Source organism: Oxyura jamaicensis, chromosome 1 (genome assembly GCF_011077185.1).
Source record: "Oxyura jamaicensis isolate SHBP4307 breed ruddy duck chromosome 1, BPBGC_Ojam_1.0, whole genome shotgun sequence".
Classification (NCBI taxonomy): Eukaryota; Metazoa; Chordata; class Aves; order Anseriformes; family Anatidae; genus Oxyura; species Oxyura jamaicensis.
The window spans coordinates 130,865,590-130,874,772 of NC_048893.1; the positions used below are offsets into that span (position 1 = coordinate 130,865,590).

At 39.6% G+C, this 9,183-nt stretch overlaps 1 long non-coding RNA gene across 1 annotated transcript in view; it reads right to left on the reverse strand.

Moving 5' to 3' along the window:
• Positions 1-4,240: 4,240 nt before the first annotated feature.
• LOC118160612 overlaps positions 4,241-9,183 on the reverse strand; it is a 14,368-nt gene continuing 9,425 nt past the window's right edge. Inside the window, exon 3 of the long non-coding RNA XR_004747599.1 lies at positions 4,241-4,251. This is a non-coding gene — a long non-coding RNA (uncharacterized LOC118160612). The remainder of the gene's footprint in view (positions 4,252-9,183) is intronic.

The following is a 9,183-nucleotide window of genomic DNA, read 5'->3' on the forward strand; positions in this document are numbered from 1 at the left end:
GAATAGATAAAAATAATCTTCTTATCCTGTTTTAAAATGTGCTGCCTTCTGAAATGTATTGAATATACTGTATTTAAGTTTGTGTAAGTAGAACCACTCAAGTCTCTTTTGATTTTAAAGACAGTTTCTTTGTCTTTAGAAACTTAATTGTTTTGCAGCTTGCTTTGATCCTTGCTCAGAGAAAACAAAAACAAACAAACAAAAAAAAACATATAATATTATTGCCACAATTTTTTAACTCCCTGTCAGAGAAGTCCATATTATAAAACTTTATGTACTCTTACAGTTTGACTTGTATGAATACAGTTTTGGCTACGTAATCCTTTTACTGAACTATGTGATATATTTAACAATATTTAGTTCTATTTGAAATTCCACTTGTCTGACAAGAGGTATCCTTGGTGGATAGATTATGCCTGGAAAAACTAGTTACTGGCATCATACTGATTCATTGTATATCAGAAATAGATTTTCTGAGAAGTTATCAAAATTTGCTAGGCATTCTACTAGTTGAACCATTTTTAGTCAGACTGCTTGCATGACCTCACAAGTTTTCAATAAAAAAAGGATAATAGTGGCATAACTGGGGCACTGCTTGTTTATTTTATGGGTGTCTTCTTTTATTTTGGTCTTCTCCATTATTAACAAGATATCCAAAACATCAATATTTGGATGTCTGCATACTATTGCATAACTCCTTAATTCAGATTTAACCTTTAAGGTCTCCGTTCATTCCTCTTCTAGTTTAACTGTCCCAATCCTCAAAAGGTATTTCATGTGCTAAAAATATAAAAAATAATTTCAAAGAGTTTGTTCTCCGTATTCAGTTTTATTTATTTATTTATTTGGTGTGGGCATGCCATCTTTATGACAAAAGGATATATATTTTTTTCAGAGAAGAGCTTCTTACAATTACTTATCTAGAAAAAGTAAAGTCTATATGCCTTTTTCAAAGTTAGAACCCCTCAGAAATCTGAAGCAAGACAATAAAAAACAAAAATAAACAATAAAAAAACATTACATACACACACACAAAACAACCCCCCACACAAACAGCTACATGAATATCCAGAACTAATCTTTTTGTCTGACGTGTTAGGTGAAAAGTTTAGGGTAAAGGGATTATGCCAGAATGCAAATATTTTCTACTCCACATATCTGACAACATCCATGATTAGAAAAATGTAAATATTCTTTAAATTATAAGATTTAAAGTATTGCAGGTGTTCAGGAGCTTCCCCTGTTCCAGTGCAGTCTGGATTAGTCCATGGCAAATGGAAGGGCTGTGCTTCCACCCTTGGGGCAGTCGATTCCAGTAGTACTGAATGCCTCTCCACATGAAAGCAAACTGTGCTCTGAAGTCTGCTGCCAAAGGGATAGAGAAAAATCCATTTGTGATATGAATTGTGGCATACCACTTGGCTCCCTTTAAGTCCAGTTCATACTGAAGTTCTAGCATATCTGGCACATCAGCACTTAGTGGTGGCGTCACTTCATTCAGGCACCAAAGTCCACTGTTAGTCTCCACTCACCATTAGATTTTTGCACTGGCCATATTACCATATTACCTATTAAAGGGTGAATGTCCGGCTGATCACTCCTTGGTTGTCCAGTCAACAGATCAGCTCATTAATGGGAATCAAGGGGTCTTGGTTAGTGTGATATTGCTGTTGGTACACCATTGTGGTAGCGATCAGAATGTGTGAAGTAGTCTTTTTCAGGGATGCACAGAGCCTCCAGCCCAGTCATAATGGAGTGCTTTTTCCACTCATTCCCAGTTAGACTCACTTCAGGCTCCAATACAGTTAGCTGTATTTCTGACTTCGGAAATACAGATGGGTTCTGCCCCTTTATAACTTTTCTCTTTAAGTTGGTGGAATTCTTGGGAAGGTTTCTCCACAGCTAAGATGGAGACCTATAGGGATGTGATGGTTTTACTCGAGTGGGCAGCCGAGCTCCACCACAACTGCTCTCTCACTCCTCCCCTCCTCAAAGAGGAAGAGGGAGAAAAGACAACACAAAGAGCTCGAGGTTTGAGATGAGAATGATTTAATTAAGGAAAGGGGAATGGGGAGAAAGAGAAACAAAAGAAACAACAAGGCCGCACGGAAGCACAGAGAGAAAGAAAAAAAAGTTATTCTCTACTTCCCATCAACGAGCGATGTTTGGCCACGTCCCGGGAAGCAGGGCCTCAAAACGCGTACCGGTTGTTCAGGAGAGACCCTCCCCCACGAGAGCCCCCCTTTTATTGCTGAGTGTGACATCAGGTGTTATGAAATATCCCTTTGGTTGGTTTAGGTCAGCTGCCCTGGTGATGTCCCCTCCCCATCAATTGCCCACCCCCAGCCTGCTGGCTCTTGGGGGCCTGGAAGGAGTTCTGATGTTGTGCCAGCACTATGCAGCAATAGACACAACACTGGAGTGATACCAGTGCTGTTCCAGCTATGAGTGCAGAGCACAGCACTGTGTGGGCTGCTGCAGGGAAAGGTGACTCCATCCCAGACAGACCCAACACAAGGGAAGAAGAGTGACTTCATACTTCTGGAGTTGTCTAGTGAATTCATCCACTGTGTGTGGGTTCCCCTTGGTCTTTCCAGGTTATTACTGCCAAAGAGCTGGCATATGAGGATGATGCACTCTGTACAAACTTCCACCACATAGGTTGTATAAACTTGACTTCATGTGCTTCATGTGTATCTCTGGATATCTGTTTGTTGTCTGGGTTTCCATAAATCACCTCCAGCACTGCTAATTCCCACAGGTACTAGATAGCCTCCTCCATGGTTGTCCACTTCTCTGTCTGACATACAAGATCTTCCTTGAATGGATACTTTTCCTTCACATCTGACAGGAGATGCCTCCAAAGGGTGAAGATTTGTGCTTCTTTTCCAAATGCTCTGTCAATGCCCCGTTCCCTAGTGAGGGAACCCAGATGCTTGGCTTCCCTCCCCTCTAATCCCAGGCTATTGGCCCTGTTATCCCAGTGCCAGAGTAGCCAGGTGACAATGTGCTCACCTGGACAATGGCTGAAACCTTTTTGCATATCTCGTAGCTCACCCTGGGTTAGAGATCAGGTTGTTTTTCATGCTTTTATAATATCTTTCTCTTCATCTTCCTGTTCCTCTGATGGCCCAGCCACTTCAAAGTAGCCTGCCTCATTTTCTTCCTCCCCCCTCTGACTAGGAGATCCTTTGCTTTCTAAGCCACCTGACTTTCTCATCTATTGTTTCATCTTGCATATAGAGTCAACTGCTACTGACACGGGTTGATTCTCTAGCCCAACCTTGGGGTCTGTTGAAATGACCTGTCACTGGGGTTGCAGTAATGTTGATTGCAGCTTGGTAAGCACTGGCCAAATCCCAGCACGTTTCAGTGATTTGTGTCTCTTTGGAATTGCCAAGGTAATGACACATCTTTTTCAAGCATTCTGCCAGGTTTTTTTTTTTTAGGATTCTTCACTTGTTCAGGGGTGAAGTTCCAAAGCACTGGAGTTGTCCATTGCTCTAGGTGCTTGTCCATATCCTCCCACACTTCCTGCCACTCATAACTACTGTGCCTCAGAACAGACCTCTGGCTGACATTCTTAAGTAGTTGCTTAACCTTAAACAAAACCTGAAATATATTGAGGAGACATAACAATAGGAACATGCTCGTTCAAACATCCCAAGGATATTCAAAGTTTTGAAGAGCTATAGTAACTAGCCTGGACGAGATGGAAGAGGGGAAGGAGAAAGGGAGAGTGAAGAAGTGTGCAAAAATGTCCCACACTGTCCCACCCCCCAGATAGGCTCCCTAAGGAGAAAATTTAAATTGTATAATTATTAATAGCTTCTAAGATATAGTTTCCAAAGTATGGAGGTGATGGCAATGCTGACTAGAAATACCAAATTAGCTTAATGAACAGTTATTTTATCATATTATAAGCCAGTGTCACACAGTACAGCAAAATAATAACCTTAAACCATCCCCTAGAAATGATAAACATCAAAACAGGGAACACATACAGTAAGGAATGTGCTATATAACACAATTCAGAAAACAAAAAAGCAGACCTGAGATCAAAAAAATCAACACTGTGATTAGTAACTATTAAGGTGATCTAATGCTTATAACAATTTGGTTGCTGTAGGTTGAGATAAAGACAGTTTAATAGGACAGAAAAGGAAAAGAAATATTATTATTATTATTATTATTATTATTAATAGTAATAATATGTAAAAAGTAGGTGATGAACAATGTAATTGCTCACCACTCCATGACTGATGCCCAGCCCATCCTTGAGCAGCTGTCTCCCCCATCCCAACCAGCCACCCCCTATTAATTGTTCAGCATGACAACTCATGGTATAGAATATCCCTTTGGCCAGTTTGGGTCAGCTGTCCTGGCTCTGTCCCCTCCCAGCTTCTCGTGCACCCCCAGCCTCCTCACTGGCAGGGTGGTATTAGAAGCTGAAAAATCCTTGACTTAGTGTAAGCACTGCTCTGCAATAATTACAACATCAGACTGTTATCAACATTGTTCTCATCCTAAATCCAAAACAGAACACCATACCAACTTCTAGGATGAAAATTAACGCTACCCTAGCTGAAACCAGGACATGGTGGGTTTTAGGGTTTGTCTTATTTTAGGTAACTGATCCATAGAGATACTATTTTTTTGTGACAGTTTTGTTATAAAGATTAACATTTTTGTGGCCATGAATTAGAAAGTAAACAATTGAAGTATCTTATTAGCAAGATTTTTATTTATTTATTTATTTATTTATTTATTTTAAGGCTATTGCTAGCGTATAACAAATCTTCAAAACAGATGACAAATATCAAAAGTGAAAACAAAAGATATGTTAAAGGTTGGTATTTGCACAGTTTAAAGAAATTAAATGTTAGTTTCTAGCTCAGCCACACACACACACAAATATATTTCTAATTCCTCTATAGTAGCTCTTGAAATAAGGCTTCAGAATAGCTTGATAAAAGCTTAATTAGAATATTAGAATGGCAATTTATACAGCTTAGCTTAAGAAAGGATTTGGGAAAAAAAAAAGAAAAAAGAAAAAAAAAAAAAAAAAAAGCTCTTTCAGTTTAAGATGAATTTAAGATGAATTTGGGAGACAAGTTCTTCATAAAATTATTTAGGATCTCACTAACAATGTCAGATTGATTAAATTTAATTATGTGGAGCAATATATATATATTTTAAAAGTACGTGGAAAATAAAGAACTAAAGAACTAAGATGAAAACAATTTGGAAAGCTGAAGATCTTAGAATTTATAAACCTTGAGGTAATGTCTGTTTTTGTCAAGACACAATAGAAAAATAATCTGACTTGATACCCAACCATAAAGCTATTCCTCAAATTTCTCTGCAGTGTCTCCATGACCTCACTCTCCGCTTCTTTTCTGTGGCCTTTCAGCCCACTGGAGTGGGTTTACATGGCAAGGTTTTGGTAGCAGTGTGCTGGAGGGGTGACCTCTGTGAAAAGAATCCAGAAGCTGCCCCATGTTAGATAAGGGCCAGTTCCTGTTGGCTCCAAAGGGACCTGCTGCAGCCCAGATACAGGCTGCAGTGATGTTGTTTGCTCCTCTCTGAGAGTATATTTAAGACAGGGGAAAAAAACTGCTGCAAAACTGCTGGGAGAGAGAGGAGTAAGAAACAGTCTTGCTGACATCAAAGTCAGATCAAAAGGAGGGCAGGAAGTGCTCCAAGCACAGACCAGCAGTTCCCCTACAACCTGTGGAGAGGCCCCTGGCTGTCCCCTGCAGCCCATGGGTCCCACACAGAGCAGATCTCCACGTTGCAACTCATGGAGGAGCCCCCGGTGGAGCAGGTGGATGTGGCCTGGAGGAGGCTGAAGCCCATGGAGAGCCCCCACAGGAGCAGGCCCCGGGCCAGAGCTGCAGCCCGTGGAGAGGAACCCATGCAGGAGCAGGGAGTCTGGGGGGAGCTGCTGCCCATGCGGGCCCCATATTGGAGCAGTTTGCTCCTGATGCAGTTGGAGCAGTTTGCTCCCTGTGGTACGGAGCCATGTGGGAGCAGTTCTTGAAGAGCTGCTGCCTGTGGGCAGCCCCCACAGGATCAGTTTGGGAAGGACAGCATCCCATGAGAGGGACCCCACGTGGAGCAGGGGCAGAGAATGACTTTGAAGGAGCAGTGAAGACATATTATGGACTGACTGCAACCCTCGTTCCTGTGTTCCTTTGCACCACTCAGGGGGAGAAGGTGGAAGAGGATGTATTGGGGGAAGGTGGTGTTAGTTTGTTTTTCAGTTTCTCACTTCTCTAGCTTGTTAGTAATAGAAATACATTTTATTAATCTCATTATAATGAGTCTGTTTTGTCCATTACGATGATTCTTCAGTGATCTCCCTGTCCTTATCTCAACCCTTGAGCCTTTTTCATCATATTTTATTTCCCTTTACCTTTGAGGAGGGGCAGAAGAGTGCAGTTGTGGTGGAGCTCAGCTGTCCAGCTGGGTAAAACCACCTCACGCACATTTGCCAGACTGGATGCCCTTTTCTAAATCTGTTCTTTTAAATCAAATGTATAATCCTTGTTTTATCTCTTTTAGTCTTAGTTTCCTAATATGGAAATATTAGTGTCCTGGCACCTGAAGAGACTATTTCATCACTTAATGATTAAAACAGAAAGGGTTCTTGTAGACCTAGAATATATTAAGGGTTCTTGTAGACCTAGAATAAATTATGTTCAGTGAGAGCCTCAAGGAGATTCTGTTGCAGTTCAGTGAATCTTTGCTGAGACTTTTTTGGACAGATATGTTAGCCAGATTTGTCTGTTGTCACTGGCAACAGACTTTCCATACATCTTTTCTGAAAACCATACCACTACTTTGAGGATATTGAAAGTTTTCAGGCAAATAATGCCCCTTTACCAGTGCTATTACTGATCCCACAAATCAAGATAAGAAGGAAGATAGCACCGTGCATCCTGAATATAATAATATTTACGTGAAGATGTAGGTCATCCCTACATAAATAAAAGTGAAAAATTAAAGTGAAAACTAAAAACTTGACCCAACATATTATCTCTCATCTTCTGGTGAGAAGTCCTTTAATGTCAGGTGTTTTTTTGTTTGTTTGTTTGTTTGTTTGTTTTGCTTTGTTTTGTTTTGTTTGCTTCTTTGGTTTTTGCTTTATCAGATAATTTTTACTGGTTGAGATGAAAGATTTCAGAACTGGAACAGTTTCAACTAAATTGTTTTAGAACTGTGAAGCAGGAATGAAAAGGCATGGGATACACAGGATGTAAGATTGGATTCCTGCCTTTTAATAAGCACGTTATGTTGCCATAAAAAGAAACACCAAATATATATTTGTTTTCTTTCAAGTTGAGGTCTTCTAATTCTTCTCCAAGATAAGACAAAGATGGCAGGGAAGAAACAAAAGAGGATTCTGAGATTATCTAAAAAAAGGATATAATAGTGATTAAGCAGAGAAAAAAAGTAGAATGGGGTTAGTGTCAGGGAGGAGGCACTTGGGGCTGATGTGAGCAAGAAAAGAGCAGATTTCTCCAAATACTTCAAAGATACCAATCTCAATTCTTTGATCCTGTTGAAGCATGATGTCATATCATGTAAACATCACCTCTTCTGTCTCTTGGATGTGTTCCCTTGTATTTGATGATCAAATATTCATTTGCTCTAATGTCTTTACAGTATCCTGCTCCAGGCTCAGGAGCTGTGCTTGACCTAGGGCACACACTTCAAAAAAGTAAAAAAGTAACTTGACACATACTTTATATTCAGTAACGATCAGTCCAATGGTGGAGAATTCATTTCATTCTTCATGATTTGTTTGAATAATTGGATATGTTTATTTCTGAAAATCTATGTGAGCTCGTATAGCCAATAATTTTAATTCTAGCCAATGGTTTTAATTAAATCACTTATAGTGATAGACTGGGAAAGTTATCATAGGTGTTGTTAGAAGGCTGTCACCAAATTACACTATTAATGTGCATTAATAAATTGGATAGAACAAATTAACTAAGAATTCTGTGTAACAACATGATTGTCTAATGTTTTAGTGTTCCATTTATTCTTTAGTGTTTTAGTGTTCCATTTATTCTTCTCTAAATCCTTTGTTTCCTATTTTTCAAATACTTCATGTTCTATGGATAGCAATGGCTTGACTTAGCTGCCTAGGAATAGGTGCAGTGCAAGCTGAGTTGTTGCAGAATATTTTATGCAGAAATCTGTAAAAAAATATTAAAGATTGCTATGAATTGCCTATGAATTAGTGTGTGTATACAAGTGGATGTGTCTATAGTGAATCACCAGCAGAAACAGCTAAAGAAGACTAGAAGGTATATGTTAGGATCACATGTGTGATTTCATTCACGTAAAGATGGAGTAAACTGATAAAGATGAAGGACAGGACTAAAAAGAAAAAAAAATTGTATGGCTTTAAAGTGTTCTTGTGGTTGAACGAAGGAGGCAGATGCCCCTGACTCCTTAAATGTCTTAGTGGTTTCTATAGTGGTTTCTATAGTGGTTTCTATATGGTCCAGACCATGGAAAGAATCTGCTGTGAATATCCATAGTCCTCTTATTTGAGATGAAGATCAGACAGGTCCAATATGGTATCATTGTGGAAAATGTCTTCTAAAATGAGAGGAATAGTATGATTAAAAAACAGGTGATCAGTGTAGTTACTTGTGTTAGTTATTAGTGACTGCAATTCAAGAAGCAGGAGACTGAAGTTAAGAAGTTGAAAAAATATGTAGATGGTTACAAAGGGAGGAAAACCTATTCAAAAGACTACTGAAAGTGTTGCTGTGAGGGATGCTCAGCAGGTTCTAGTGTTGGCAGAGATAAGTTGTGGTAAAAACCTGAGCATGTAAAGAGGCAAAAATACAAAGGGAAACAGGACCAGGAAGTCTTAGTGGCAGTGTTGAGTGAAGACTGGGATCCAAAAGAAGTAGATGGAAGTAACTGGGGATCAAGTGGAGATAAAAATGAAGAGTGTAATCGGCCCAAACAAGCCACAAGCCTCACTGCCAGGCACAATCGTGGAGTGATGGCGACTCAGGGCATGTCGTCTTCCAATTCAGAAAATTTGACTTGAAAAATTCTGCTGTTTTTGCTGTATTCCAGTTGGCTGGTAACAGACAGTAGTGCTTTTATATCCAAAAAATGCAGAGAATAATAGATTTTCCTGGCATTTTT